Source organism: Danio rerio, chromosome 5 (genome assembly GCF_052040795.2).
Source record: "Danio rerio strain M-AB ecotype USA chromosome 5, GRCz13ab, whole genome shotgun sequence".
In the NCBI taxonomy this organism is placed as follows: Eukaryota; Metazoa; Chordata; class Actinopteri; order Cypriniformes; family Danionidae; genus Danio; species Danio rerio.
In genome coordinates, this window is record NC_141025.1 from 18,330,727 (window position 1) to 18,345,741 (window position 15,015).

At 33.7% G+C, this 15,015-nt stretch overlaps 1 protein-coding gene across 34 annotated transcripts in view; it reads left to right on the forward strand.

Annotated features, from left to right (window-relative positions):
* Positions 1 to 15,015, forward strand: part of fbrsl1 (fibrosin-like 1) — a 571,252-nt gene that overhangs the window by 319,318 nt on the left and 236,919 nt on the right.

Consider the following 15,015-nt stretch of genomic DNA (forward strand, 5'->3'; position numbering starts at 1 on the left):
TGGTTAGCATAATCTTCAGCGGAGCGTACAGCATGTGGGCTAGTTAGCTAATGGTCCCTTGTAGCTCAGCTAGTTAGGTATGATATTAGGAACAATGAGTTTGATTTCCAGTTAACGTACAAGCGGCTAAAATGTGTATTTTATATGATTCATTGTTTTTTTCGGCTTTGACACTGATTATCAGAGGTCACCACCACAGAATGAACCGTCAACTATTCCAGCAAATGTTTTATGCTATGGATATCCTTCCAGTCCCAACCTAGTACTGGGAAACACCCATGCACTCTTGCATTCACACACACTCATACACTATGGCTAATTTAGTTAATCCAATTCATCTATAGCACATGTCTTTGGACTGTGGGGGAAACAAGAGCACCAGGAGGAAACCCATGCAAACATGGGGAGAACTTGCAAACTCCAAAAAGAAATACCAACTGGCCCAGCCGGGACTCAAACCAGCGACCTTGCTGTGAGGCAACAGTGCTAACCACTGAGCCACCGTGCCACCCACTTTATATGATTGTTGTGACCCTTGATGGAAATATTCATTCATTTTCTTGTCGGCTTAGTCCCTTTATTAATCTGGGGTCGCCACAGCGGAATGAACCGCCAACTTATCCACGTTTTTATGCAGCGGATGCCTTTCCAGCTGCAACCCATCTCTGGAAAATGATGGAAATATGTCTAGGAATTTAAAAGAAGTAACATTGAGATGACCAAAATAATAAAGTGGTAAAACAATGGTCAAATGTAAATACAGAAACAAAGAACAACAAGTTAGCACCGGAAAAGATTTATTGATCCCGCAAACCATATATTTACAACATGTACAAACACAAAAATAATCTAATAATAATACATTTGAAGAACCAAGACAAACCAGAGAGGGAACTGAAAGTTGCACTATAAAATCAAAGAAAGAAATATAACATAAATATACCCATAATCTCCTCCCAATAACTATGTGAAAAGAAAAAGACTTCAGTGGAGATGCGCCCTGAACTTACTGTAACAAAACAGAAAAATTCTGTTCACTAAACTAGTGTGTCTAAACATCAAAAAGACTGCGGGGAAGGTATATATGAAATGTGACTAGGCCCAATCCCAATTTTATTTTTGTACCCCTTCCCCTTGGCCCTTAAAACACAGTGTGAAAGGGAAGTGCTTCAAAATTTACCCCTAAGAGATGGGACAGCACTACAACACCTTCACACAACATCATATGTCATCACAATCTCTTGCTTCATATAAGATCAGACGATCCCGACTGTTGTAGTTATTCCAGTTGCTCTATTTTTGAGTATTTATTGTCAAGAGATCAGCAAAGACAACGATATCATGTTATCATAGCTTTATAATGAGGCATCGAAAATGTACTGTTCTTTTGCACCCTGGATGCCCTGGCTGAATTCATCTATGTAAACACACAAAAACAATTTTAACATTATAGCAGACACTGTAAAAAGGTCATTACCAGCCACTAGACTTTTCTGACAGGGTATTCGAGTGCCATCGAGGGTCAGAATGTTGCGGGACTGCTGTACAGGAGTTATTATTAGGGATTATAGATATCGAAATTTAGCGGTTTTTATTTTAGTGCTCTTTTTTTAGAGCATGACAGTAAAACATGAACGCAGTTTTGAATGTATTAAAACATGTGCTTGTTTGTTGTAAAAATTTGCAATAATGACAAAAAATACTACTTTGTGCGTCTCTTTTCTGTGTGCAGTCATGCTGTTGTTGTAGATGGTAATTTCTGGGAAATAGTCGTACCCCTCGGTTTCGAGTGTGGTCCTAAAGAAAAGATCTGAAATTTCGAGGGCTATTTAGCCCTTCCCCTTAACCCTACGCCTTCAAGCTAAAGTGAATTGGGAAATCTCTACCCCTCGTTTTGCATGTTCACAGGGGAAGGACTATAGGGTAGAATTGGGATTGGGTCTTGGTATGCTATTCCAGGTCTCCCTTGTCTGTAAATCATCAAAAGTTTTGAATAAAGCTTTAGAGGGCTAAAAAATGTGCAAAGACACACAACATCCTTTGTGAACTCAGATTTTACAAGTATAGAATTTACAAGTTAGAAGTATATATTATACCTATAAACTATATATAACATTGTTTTCTATCATATCTTGTATGGTGAGAGTTTTAATTTTAACGTAATTAAATATGATTTAGTGTACAATCAAATCAAATATAATAATAATAATAATAATAGTAATAATAATAATAATAATGTTATGTAATAATAATATTACAAAGTAAAATATTCTTTTTCTGTTAACCAATAGCGTTCTAGCCGTTTGAATCTGAATCAGTTTTATTGTCAAGTGTGCTTCACACACACAAGGAATTTGTTTTGGCTACAGAAGCTTCCAGTGTACATAAAGTGACAAGTGACAACACGAAATAAATATAAACATGATAAACATTAAACAGAGATGCAGTTAGTCAAGAAATCTGGATGTTGAATTGTATGTACAGATTTGTTTTAAAAATACAGGTTAAAAGGTGCTGTGTATAAATGCGAATAAAGAAAGTATTGCATTCTATATTGATTTAAGGTGCTGTGTACAAGTGCGTATGATGAAGTATTGCACATGTTTATTGCACAGTTGGGGAATGTTTAACTGTTCATGAGGTTGATGGCCTGAGAAAAGAAACTTTTCCTGTGTCTGGCTGTTTTTGTGCTTGGTGCTCTGTTGCGCACCAAGACTAGACGGTAAAAGTTCGAACAGGAATTGTGCTGGGTGCGAGGTGTCCAGAGTGATTTTGTGAGTCCTTTTACTCACTCTGGAAGAGTACAGTTCTTGAAATGTAGAAAAGGTAGTGCCAGTGATTCGTTCAGCAGTCCAGACTATTCGCGGTGAGGCTCAGGAATCTGAATGACTCTACTGCAGCCACAGTGCTGTTCATGATGGTGAGTGGGGGAGTGCAGTAGGGATTTCTCCTAAAGTTCACTGTCATCTCCACTGTTTTGAGTGTGTTCAGCTCCAGGCTCAGCCCCAGGTTTTTGTATCTGTTTGGTACCCTTTTGTCATGCTAGGTCCCCTTTGGAAAGGGTACCCAAAAAGTGGTACGATACAATTTGCTTTTTGGTACCTTTTGACAGTGGAAATGGCCATAAAGCGCAATGTACCCAACTGTACTGCTCAGTGTATACTGGCCACAAAATCTTTCTAAAGTGGACGAATTATAACACATTTTAGTTCAACGCAACTATAATTCCAGAAAAGTGTCCATTATTATTTATTGCAATTTTATTTTTTACTTATTTATTTTTATAGTTTAATCATATATCTAACTTTTTAAAGGGATAGTTTGTTAAAAAGTAAAAATTCTGTCATCAGTTAAACACCCTATACTTGTTCTAAACTTGTTAAAGGCAAAAGAGGGTATTTTGGAGAAAAGTTTAGACCTGTAATTGGCTTCCATAACATTTGTTTTTCTTAAAAAGGAAGTAACTAATTTCAGGTTTTCAGATTTTTTCAAAATATTTTCTTTTGTGTTCAATACACACACAAAAAAAGAAATTTATAAAAGTTTGAGGGTGAGTAAATTATGAGTGAATTTTAATTTATGTGTGAACTATCCCTTTAACAAGTTTAATTACGAATATTGCTGTTTAAAAATAATCAAATTAGTTACTGAATCCTCAACAGCTTCAGTTTGAATGCAGCTATAATATTTTAAAAGGAAATTATGAACTTGACCTTGTTTTTTTATTTATTTGTTTATTTATTTATTTGTTTGTTTGTTTGTTTGTTTGTTTGTTTGTTTGTTTGTTTGTGTGGAAAGCAGGTGTAAAGGCTTAATGAGTCTTCATACATGTTGCAACGTTCTACGTTTGCGCCGGAGACTATGGTCTGCTTTCAGAAGTGCAGATAAACACTTCAGATGTTGTCGCAGTGGGTCCTCGATCCCTCAATGTCAGCTCGTTTATGTTCAGCAATTCAGAGATAGAGTTAATGAGATCCCCACAGGCCGCCCCCAACGGAGGCTCCCACTGTAATATACATCATGTCTGCTTTCAAATCAATTACATTTTTATCTGATAAAAACGTAATGCGGCTTGATTGAGTTTTCAGCGCGGCAGTCGACAGTGTTTTTGCAGCCTGGTAAAAGCGAGCCAATTATAACAGGAAGTTTAATCAAATTAAATTCCACTTCACCCAGATGCACTCTTTGTGGAATGCGACTGGAAACGTTTGACTTAATTTGTTTTGTACTTTTGTTGACGCGTCTGCTTTTTTGATGAATCGCTTTTTCGCCGATGATGGAAATATTTTGAACTCAATGAAGCGCGACACAGCGGTGCATCAGCCGATGATGGATTGGCTCTTTATTTCTTCGCAATTCTGTTGTTGCTAATTTCGGGATATTTATTGGAAATCTGTGTTTGTTTGTTTATTCGCTTTTTCTGTTTGATAACTTCATGTTTTCGTCTTTTTATTCCGTTTTTTCTCTTTACTGCCGAAGGAGGCGTACAAGTCAGAACTATTAGCTGTCCTGAATTACAGTATTAGCTCCCCTGTATATCTGTCCCCCAATTTCGGTTTAACGAAAATAAGAACACATTTCTAAACATAATAGTTTTAATGATTCATTTCTAATTACTGTTTTCTTTTATCTGTGGACATTTTTTTTTTACCCATTCACAAACGTCTCTGCATTACGCCATGATAATTGTATTGTAATTTTTCAAGATACTAGTATTCAGCTTAAAGGCTTAACTAGGTTCTGTAGACAGTCTAAAAAATATTATTTAAGAGGACTAATAATAATAATGTTGGCCTTAAAATGTTTTAACTACTTTTGTTCTAGCTAAAATAAAATAAATAAGACTTTCTTAAGGAGAAAAAATATTTTAGGAAATACAGTGAAAAAGTCTTTGCTCAAACATCATTTGGGAAATGTAAAAATTCACAAGAGGTCTAATAATTGTGATTTCAACTCCACACTGTTAGATTTTAGCCACAATTTTGTCATCTTAAACGAATTTGAGAAATCCTAAAAGATTCCAGTTATCATAGGATACTTTATCTTTTATTATTTAATAAAAAATCTAATCCTGCGATGTGACTATTACAGATACACTCATTGCAATATCGAAGCTCAAACAATATAATGTGCAGCCCTACTCGGAAGTTTTATTGTCAGAGCAACACAGAAAGAGCAAAGAAGTATAAATGTAGGGTTACATGCCAGGCATAATTTAACCTTTAGTAGTATACAGACAATTTTCTAACTGTTGCGGTCATGTTGTGACATTGGCTGTGTCTGTTGTAGACCTTGCTATCCATCTACAGGGGTGGCCAACCCTGTTCCTGGAGAGCCACCTTCCTGCAGATTTCAGTTGCTACCCATATCAAACACACCTGAACCAATTAATTAGGACCTGAACACCACATGATACATATAGCCAGGTGTGTTTGATATGGGTTGCTACTGAAATATGCAGGAAGGTAGCTCTCCAGGAACAGGGTTGGCCATGCCTGATCTAGTAGGTAATATTGTTGCTAACATATCATACTCATAAAAAAATACATTAGCATCATCTGTTCTAAAGAGAATATAATCTATTCATCTGATGTTTCAGTAAAAAACATAGCTTTGACAGTAGACTGGAGTTCTACAAATATTGATCTTTCTCACCACTGGACTGTGTGCAATAAGCACCATGAGGGAAGGAAGGGTGAGACTCAAAATAATGACTTCCGTCCATGCTTTCAGATCTATTATTATTTTGAAGTGTTTGATGTAGGATATTTTTGCTCTCATTTTATCATTATAAGTTGAAACATTATTGTCTCAGGTGTATATCAGTTGTGAATTAATTCTTTTTACATTAAGCTTGAAGTGATGATATAATGAATTACAACCAGTTAAACCCAACTTTAACTAAAAATGACGGCTTTAATTAATTAAATTTAATTAAATGTTATTTATTTTATTATTTTATTTATCTATTTATTTATTTTAATTTTTTTTTTTAATATAATTTTTATCAGGTAGATCACACTAGAAAGTTTGAAAGTGAAATTGACTAAATGTGCGGCTGTTTATTATAATGAATTATAATCAGTTGAACCCAACTATAAGTAAAAATAACTGCTGTATTTTAGTTCAATTTAATGTTTTTTACTTATTTGTTTGTATTTATTTATTTATTATTATTTATGTATTTATTTATTTTTGTTTTTATTTTTATTGTTATTTTATTTGGCTAGATCACACTAGAAGGTTTAAAGTGAAAATGACTGAAGGTGCGCCTGTTAATTATAATGAATTATAACCAGTTGAAGCCAACTATTGTAATTTGATAATTTATATTTATAATTTTAATAATTTATAATAATATAATATAATATATTATTATGACTGATAATTTAATATATTATAATAACTAATATTTTATTTAATTTAGTTGAATTTATTTTAATTTAATTTAATTATTTTATTCTAAATTTATTCAGCTAGATCACACTAGAAGGCAGTAAATAAAGTAAAAAATAATGGCTTTAACAAAATTTTTTCATTCATTTTATTTATTTATTTATTTATTTATTTATTTGTTTATTTAATTAATTTTATTATAATTTTATTCAGCTATATCACATTAGAAGGCTTTAAAGTAAAAGTATAATTTATTTAAATCAATAATGAATTCGACCAATTGAGCCCAACTATAAGTGAAAATAACGCCTTTATTTTATTTTATTTTATTTTACAGATGGTACCTACAGTGCAAGTTATGTTTAGGCCAGATAATTCTAATAATATGAATATACTTACATTTTTGTAATATGAATATATACATACCATAACATGAGATGCAGACATAATACATACATTCTCCTATTAAACAATGATTTAGTAAACCCCTCCCCCATCTCTCTCTCTCCTCTCTCTCTTCCTCTCTCGCTCACTCGCTCTCCTTTCCAGCACTGCACATAAATCAATTGAGATGAAAGTTCCATAATTGTGCTTGCTGGGAGGGATTTGAGCAAAATTGCGCTATGAATTTTTTAAAGGGAATTTTTACTAGCTGTTCTGCAGGATAGGAGGCAGAGGAGAGGTGAGGCCGTGGAGGATTTATGCGCCTGACTTCTTCATTACCGAAGTCATTTTGCTGCAGATGATAGTGTTGAGCCTGAGGGGACATCGGTCCCTGCGCACTAACTCAGATTTTAAACCTGCCTAATCTTTCGAAGAGAACATTTCAGCACAGCAATATTAATGTTGCATTAGGGGTTACATTTGTCTGCTGGCGAGAGAGAGCTGCATTTTTGCAGGATTCCTCAAAGTGGATAATGAGCCAAGTTGTTCTGCATACAATTACATTAAATGTGCCTGCGACGTTAAAGAGGAAAAGAGCTTGTGTTTATTGTGATCAGACAGGTTTTCTTTGAAGCATCAACTATCAGAGCACTGTTTTTTAAGTCTGCTTTTTAATTTCTGTTTTGGTTTTGCTTATATTTATGTTTTATACAAGACATAGATATTTTATATTAGATCCTTGTTTTGTCATGGTTCGGTGAGTGGGGAAAGGAGTGAGGACTCAATTGCAGTGAAAATAAAGATGGCTTTATTATTTATAAAAAATAAAACAAACTACTCAGAGGGGGAAAACATTAACAAACAAATAAACAAACACACTTGGCTGGACTGACAGGAAAAAGCAGGACTGGACAAGACTGGAAACATTGATGTAAGACATATGAACGACAACGAACTGGCACAGGACAGCTATAGGGCTGGTGCTCATCATTTTAATAATCACAATATTTTTAAAGACTAAATTAATGACATATTAGGCTAATCTGAAAATGTTTACACTGTATTTCAACTTAAATAGATGGTTGTTTCCATCTATTTGACTCCTTGTTTTGTTTATGACAAGATTACTATTATTTACAACCAAATATGCCAATAATCACAAATGTTTTCCTGACCAAAATATTGTAACCAAAAGGTAAATTTCCAGTCCCAAGTGTCTATGTATGAACCCTCTCTCAAGTTGTTTTTGCTTTTTATCAGCCTATTAAAATCAGTGTAGGCCAAAAACTGTCCATAAGTACCAGTATGAACTCCTGAGCCATCATTGTAATAATCACTGCTCTGACACCAAACTTGTTCATTTTGACTCCTCATTTTGAGTTTATTATTAGCTGGCCACAGTAAACTATCAAATTTGCCATTGGTCACACAGTTTTACTAACCAAAATGTGTGAGCAATGCAAATTCCCAGTCTTGAGTGTCAGCATAAACACCATCTCTAACACTCTGACACCAGACTTGTTTATTATACGGTGGCTACTTTCACCTCTTTGACTCTTCACAGCATTTATAATAAGCCAACCATGATATGAAACCAGCAAATGAGTTCCTTTTAACTGGACAGCACTATTTTCTTTTCCGGGTAAGGGTCAATTCCTTTGATTCAGCCAGTTCAAGAGGAGCTGAATTTAATTTATTAGGCAACTGGAGAAAGTGTACATAGAAGTGTAGGAATCAATCGGTACTCCACAGTGCATTTCCATTGTATCTCCTGAATTGAAATGGAACTGACCCCATCTCTGCAAATGACCACTTTTCTTGCTGTAAAAGAGTTCTGTCTGCTCTCAAGGTTAACACTCTAAACATGCCAAGTCTGATTCGACCGCCTGCCCTGCGAACGCTCAATTTACCAGCCCACTAGGCTGAGGAACATAGGGCTAAATCCCTCTCCTGGAGCGGATGGAGAAGGAGAGATGATTGTATTAGCTTGTCAGCACCTAATGTTGAGCTCAATGTGCAGCAGAGACAAGCAGATATAATTAGCTGCCTCTTACTAGACTTCAGGGGAGTCGAACTGACAGGAACTGCAGCAGTGCAACAGGGAATGTTCATTTTGGTGTTATTGGGGTGTCAGGTCCCAGCAAGCACAGGGCGTCAACACTTCTGATTGACGTTGTACCCCACAGTCATGATATATTGCATTTATTATTTTTGTTTTGTGAAATTAAAGTCGAGCTGACGTCAATGTCCAATGTCGGACAGATATTGCATTTTATTTACTTTCCAACGCAACCTAAAAACAACAAAATATCAACGTCTAATGGTGTTACAGCTTGATGTTGTGTGGACGTTACCAATGTGATGTCTGTTGGATGTTGGATTTTGGTTGCCACACCTGACGAGCAAATGTCAGTATTTGACTTCAATGTGACGTTGGTCTACTTTCTAGCACAACCTAAAATCAACACCATATCAATGTCATTTCACATCGTTGTTGGACATCAAAATAACATTGTCCTTATATGCTAGCAACCTAAACCTAACCTCATATTAATGTCGCATGACATTGTGTGTCTGCTGGGGCATTGTACTGTAGATTCTTATTGTTTAGTTGTTTTCTGCAAGAAATAATAATGTTTAAAATTATAATACAGCTTGACGTTGTTTGGATGTTACCAATATGACGTATATTAGATGTTGGATATTTGATTGCTATACCTGACGAATAAATGCCAAGGTTTGGCGTCATTATGATGTTGGTTTAAGATGTTGGCTTATTGTCTGATTTTGGTCACTTTTCAACACAGAGTAAAATCAACAAAATATCACTTCACTTTGTTATTGGACGTCAAAATTTCATTGTACTTAAAAGCTGGCAACCTAAACCAACCTAATAGTAATGTTGTATGACGTTGTGTGTCTGCTGGGGTGTCATACTGTAGATTCTTACTTTTCAGTTTTGTTGTTTTTTCAAGTAATGCTAATGTTTATAATCACCTACTGCTTGACGTTGTGTGGATGTTACCATTATAACATATATTAGATGTTGGATTTTGATTGCCATACGTGACTAATAAATGTCAGTATTTGATGTCAATATGATGCTGGTTTAGGTTTGCTTTACGTTGAAGTTTCCAACACAACCTAAAATCAGCAAAATATCAATGTCATTATTGGACGTCAAAGTAACATTGCCCTTAGATGCTGGCGACCTAAATATAAACTAATATTAATGTCTTATGACGTTGTGTGTCTGCTGGGGCGTCGTAATGTAGATGCTTATTGTTCAGTTTGGTTGTTTTTGCAAGTAATGCTAATGTTTAAAATCACCTCACAGCTTAACCTTGTGTGGACATTACCAATATGACATTAGATGTTGGATATTGGTTGCCACATCTGATGAATAAATGTCAGTATTTGACTTCAATATGACATTGGTTTAAGGTGTTGGCTCAATGTTGGACTTTTCAGCACAACCTAATATCAACAAAATTTCAATGTCATTTCATGTTGTTATTGGATGTCTAAGTAACATTGTCCTTTGACATAATTTACCTGACAAATAAATGTCAGTATTTGATGTCAATATAATGTTGGTTTAAGATGTTGGCTTACAGTGGAGTTTATAACACAATCTAAAATCAACACCATATCAGTGTCATTTCACATCGTTATTGGACATCAAAATAACATTGGCCTTATATACTAGCAACCTAAATCTAACCTAATATTAATGTCACATGACATTGTGTGTCTGCTGAGGCATTGTACTTTAGATTCTTATTGTTCAATCGTTTTCTGCAAGTATTGCTAATGTTTAAAATTATATTACATGTTGTGTTGTATATTAGATGTTGGATTTTTGGTTGCCAGACCTGACGAATAAATGCCAAGGTTTGACGTCAATATGATGTTGGTTTAAGATGTTGGCTTAATGTTGGATTTTGGTCACTTTTCAACACAGAGTAAAATCAACAAAATATAAAATTTCACTTTGTTATTGGACGTTAAAATTTCATTGTACTTAAAAGCTGGCAACCTAAATCTAACCTAATATTAATGTCTTAAGGCATTCTGTGTCTGCTGGGGTGTCGTACTGTAGATTCTTACTATTCATTTTGATCTTTTTCACAAGTAATGCAAATGTTTAAAATCATGTTAGTTTGGTTGGCTTATTTTAAACTTAACATAATAATATTTGAAGATTATTAGTTGTAGTGTTGTGATGATTACCGGTTTCAGGTTATACCACGGTAAATTTGTCTGACAGTTAGTATTACTATTTTAAGTTGTCATTATCATTACAAATGTAATTGATTATTGTGATTTTAAAAAATGCACAGTAAATCCTCTAACATTGCGATTAGCTTATCGCTAAAGACAACAATGTAAATGCATGTTTATATAGACAGTTCATATACAGTTTGTGTAGAAAATTTATACTGTATAGACAGTATATTTACAGTTAAAGTATGTTATTTTGCTGTAATTTAAAGTGTTATCTGCACTCTATTAAAACATAGCAAATCAAATCAGAAAAATCGCAATTTGTTATTTTCATCAAATTGCACAATCCCTTATGTCCCTTATATGTATTTTATAAAAAAAAGCCTTATGCAATTAAGGGACAAACAACACAAACATGAATTTCTGTAAAACTAAACAAAATTTTAAATAAAAAAATCAAATTTACTTAAAGTGCACAACAAACTACATTAAAACACAACAAACAATGTACATGTACATGGAATTATACAAACATAAGCAGACAAATCTTGCTACAAAATCACATTTTATTTGTTATTTGTTCATTTCAGATACATTGTCTTCAGTGTGTGTGTGATTTATTTTTGTATAACAATACTTTCTGCTAATTAAAAAAAAAAACTGATAACACTGATAGCCATCACATCTCATAGGAGTGTAAAGTACTGTTAACTTACCAAAATGAAGAATCATTATGCTCAATTCTTTGAGTAGGCATTTATTTTGAGCTCAGTCCGACTTTTTTGTGCATTGAATTGATCAGCTCTGGAGGACCGAGTATGTTGCAGGCCCAAATGTTTTCATCAAGTATCTGTCTATTCATTGTTGAGTAGCAGCATATGGTTAGCACCACCATCTTGGATTGATGAGCTCTTGCATCAGATAAGAAACTAGCTTGGTTTTAAATGGCTTACCTCAGCTCCATTTTTATTTAGTGCATTTAGTTCTTCCTGACCCAGGATGGCTTGAGTACAAGTTGTACACAAGCAGAAATGAGATATGTAATGTTCCTGGAAGGATGTTGCACCAAAACAATAGCATAAGGACACTGAGGGGTTTAGTGAGCTTGAGTATCAGTCACATAGAGTATCGTCGGCCAACCAATTATGTAGATTATGAAGCACACATTTGAAAAAGCAAATTCATGAATTAACAGTTTACAGCTATGTCTATGAGTAAAAATATTTAAAATATTTCTTATGTATTTATAAGATAAACAAAACAAGTTATCATGTACAGCGATTGTCATGTACAGCAATTGACAATTATTAAAAATATCCAAAATATGCCATTCTGTTACTATATAACAATTTACTTGTTCATACTTGTGTTCATAAGACTGTCATTAAATCTTTAAATGAATGATATTTTATGCTTGCTTATAACAACTGTCATTAAGTGTCATTTACTTAGTCATGACATTTTAAATGCAAAGATGACATTGTTTGTGACAACTTGACGTAAACAAATACATCACAACCTGTTTTTTTTTGTCTCTGTCATGACAACTTAACTTTACCAAGGCAACAAAACTTGTCATAAATCTGTCATAAACATGATTGCCATGAAGCCATTATTAATATCTCATGAATTTGATAACATCGCCATTTTTTAATTTTGTTTTACCTTAACTACAGTGATACAAGCTAAATTTGTCATTAAAATGTCATGAAATATTAATGACAGTGTTAAGAATTATTTGATAGAGTAACTGCTTGTTAAATGTGACGTCACGCAAAGAAGCTTCCAAGAAGCTTCCAAGTGCTCTATCAAACTGTGTGAGTAGCCAACAAATGGTAATAATAAACATTTAAAAGGCGATGTAATAGTAGTGAAAGAAAAAAAAACAATTGCTATATATATATATATATATATATATATATATATATATATATATATATATATATATATATATATATATATATATATATATATACAGTTGAAGTGAGAATTATTAGCCCCCCTTTGATTTTTTTTTTCTTTTTTAAATATTCCCAAGTCATGTTAAACAGAGCAAGGAAATTTTTACAGTATATCAGATAATATTTTTTCTTCTGGGAAAAGTCCTATTGGTTTTATTTCCGCTAGAATAAAAGCAGTTTTTAATAAAAAAAAAAAAAAAAAACATTTTAAGTACAAAATTATTAGCCCCTTTAAGTTTTTTTTTTTTTTTTTTTTTCGATTGTCTACAGAGCAAACAATCCTTTACCTTAATTACCCTAACCTGCCTAGTTAAGCTAATAACCTAGTTATAGCATGTAAATGTTGCTTTAAGCTGTGTCTGGAAAAATATTTAGTCAAATATTATTTACTGTCATCATGACAAAGATAAAATAAATCAGTTATTAGAAACTATTATGTATGGAAAAAATCTTCTCTCCATTAAACAGAAATTGGGGAAAAAATAAAAAGGGGGGCTAATAATTCAGGGGGCTCTTCAACTGTATATTCATGTCTAAAATTCAATGTTTAGAAAGTGAATTTTATAAATTGTTAAAATATTGGTGTCTGTGATGCAGCAAATCCAGAGATTGTTGTGTACACCATGATTTGATTCAAAATCCACTTTAATATGTGATCTGACTAAAAAGTGGTCATCAACAAATATTTTCTCAATTCAAATGAGCAGCGGCTTGGACCCAGAAACATTATTCTACATGTCACGACTTAACAAGCAGAATGACACTTTTAATGAGACATTTTAATGACAAATGCAGTTTGCTCCACTGAAAAAGTGATCAGGAAAATATTCATGACACAATTATAATGCCTCATAACAATCACGTTTATGACAGATTTATGACCAGTCTTGGTAATGTAACAGTTTGTCATGCATGTGTTTGTCAAGTTATCATAACAAACAATGTCATCTTTGCATTTAAAATAACATGACTGAGCAAATGACACATAACAACAGTTGTCATGATTATAAAAGCTTCATGGCAGTCTTGTGAATGTATAAGTGTGTGTACGGTATGTATAGCCAAAATTGGGTCAGAATTGTCAATATTTTTTTTCTTTTATGCCAAATTATTAACGAAACGAAGATATTTCGTTTATTTTCTAAAGTAAAAATTATATTTTATATTTGTAATATGCATTGTTAAGAAATGTATGTCTTAATTAACATTTATTGTGATTTTCTCAATATTAAGATTTTATTTTTATTATTAGATAAGTTGAGTTTTGATCCCCTAAGATTTTGACTGAAAATATAATTTAGAAAATAATACAGATGAATTTAAATTCAGACATTTTCATCATGACTTCAGTGTCCAAATACTTGTTTGGTCCACTATAGACTTTCAGGCTCCACAAAATGCAGATGACTGCTTTTATAAACCGAATTCTAACAATTAGTGAATGCCAACACATTACAACAAATTTGTTGCGGGTCCTCTGTGGAGTCCATGCATGACCAATGCAGAAAAGAAGATTGAATGGGGGTTTTCTCTAGGCTTTGTGAAAGACCCCCCTACTGAGCCCTCATAGTTGTGCCGTCCATCCCCCTCAGCAAGACCTGCTCTAACCAGTGACCTTGAAAATCCCAGGAAGCACTTTGTGACGGGCTCTCAGGCAACGGTCTGGGTTCGCATGGTAACTAGCAGCTTGACTCAATCAATCAAGCCTGGGCTTGGACTCTGTGAGCGGGGAGGAACAGCCCTGGCAGGCATACCAAATCTTTTGGAAGGCGATCAAGAAGAGGGTGATGCGTTAATGTAGTGATGTCTTAGGTTTCCTGGGTGTTGCTGAATAGGGATTACTTTGAAGAGAGAAAATCCTTACTTAAGGCAAGACATTGCAGATGAATTGGGTAAAAGTATTTAATAATAATAAAAGTAACAAATAGTTATCTCAAATTAATTGATTACATTAACAATAGCAAACTTCTAAAATGTTTAAATTTAATATTTAATTAATTGAGTTTTACAGTATTTAATTAAAATGCACTAATTTGCAAATTGAAAA